The sequence below is a fragment of the Corvus brachyrhynchos genome, unplaced genomic scaffold (genome assembly GCF_000691975.1).
Source record: "Corvus brachyrhynchos isolate BGI_N302 unplaced genomic scaffold, ASM69197v1 scaffold115, whole genome shotgun sequence".
Taxonomy (NCBI): domain Eukaryota; kingdom Metazoa; phylum Chordata; class Aves; order Passeriformes; family Corvidae; genus Corvus; species Corvus brachyrhynchos.
In genome coordinates, this window is record NW_008239553.1 from 9,555,541 (window position 1) to 9,556,415 (window position 875).

Consider the following 875-nt stretch of genomic DNA (forward strand, 5'->3'; position numbering starts at 1 on the left):
ATGAACTTCAGGCGAGGGCACCGGCCAGCTGGAGGCATTTACCAACCGATAATGATAATAGACGGTATTGTTGTTGTGTGTAAATACAGCGCTACAAACACGCATAGTGCCACGTGCTACCGCTCTACAAAGCACACGCTGCAGACGGCGGGTACCTCAGCAGCAAGCAGCCATGGACATCACGCTGGGCCGGACCGGGCAGGGGGGCTGCGCCTGGGAAATCTGCTCCAGGGGCGATTTTTAAAGCAGGAGGAGAAGGGCGCGGGCTGTGCAGTGTGCAATAAGCCTTATTTCAGTGGCCAAAGTCGACAGGGACTCGGAGCATCCCGAGATACTGAGAGAGAGGAGGGAAACCAAGGCCCAGCTGTGAGATCGAAGCAGTTGCAGTGGAATAGGGACTTTAAGAGCCACGAAAGCTGATGCAGGCCCGGATGCTGTAAAAGCTACCGGCTGTGTTTACAGCAGGTACGGGATCTGACAGCAGCCTCAGGGAAGAAATTACCCACACCCGAGACGGAATATACCTCAGGAAAGGCTGCGCAGTTCAGCTGCAAAGGATGAGGTCTGTGATTGCGAACAGCAGCTTTCCCTTTCTACCCTCCTTCTCTCCGCTGATGACAGAAGAGGGCTGACACGCATCGTCCTAACAGAGAGTAACAACTGGAGAAAAACCCCACTGATACAAATAGGGCCACTTCCGTACCGTCTTGTTTGCTGCCCGCAGCTCCAGTCAGCACGGCCGGACTGCAGACCACCACACGGGCAGCCCACACCCAGCACTGACACCCGCACTCACGCACTGTCTGCCCTAAGGGGGAGGGAAGTCGGCGCACCAGCCCTCGTTTGGCACCACGCTGAGTGTACACAAGCCGGCT

The 875-nt window shown here is 56.5% G+C and overlaps 1 protein-coding gene across 5 annotated transcripts in view; it reads right to left on the bottom strand.

Moving 5' to 3' along the window:
• ZNF106 (zinc finger protein 106) overlaps positions 1 to 869 on the bottom strand; it is a 41,719-nt gene extending 40,850 nt beyond the window's left edge. For 4 of the 5 annotated variants that reach the window (XM_017741773.1, XM_017741772.1, XM_008639477.2 and 1 more), the window contains exon 1: positions 704 to 869. The gene's annotated coding sequence lies outside the window, so the exon portion shown is untranslated. Of the gene's footprint in view, positions 1 to 524; positions 672 to 703 lie in introns of those variants that run through there. The other variant, XM_017741771.1, reaches the window with a different exon arrangement.
• Between the last annotated feature and the right edge of the window lie 6 nt (positions 870 to 875).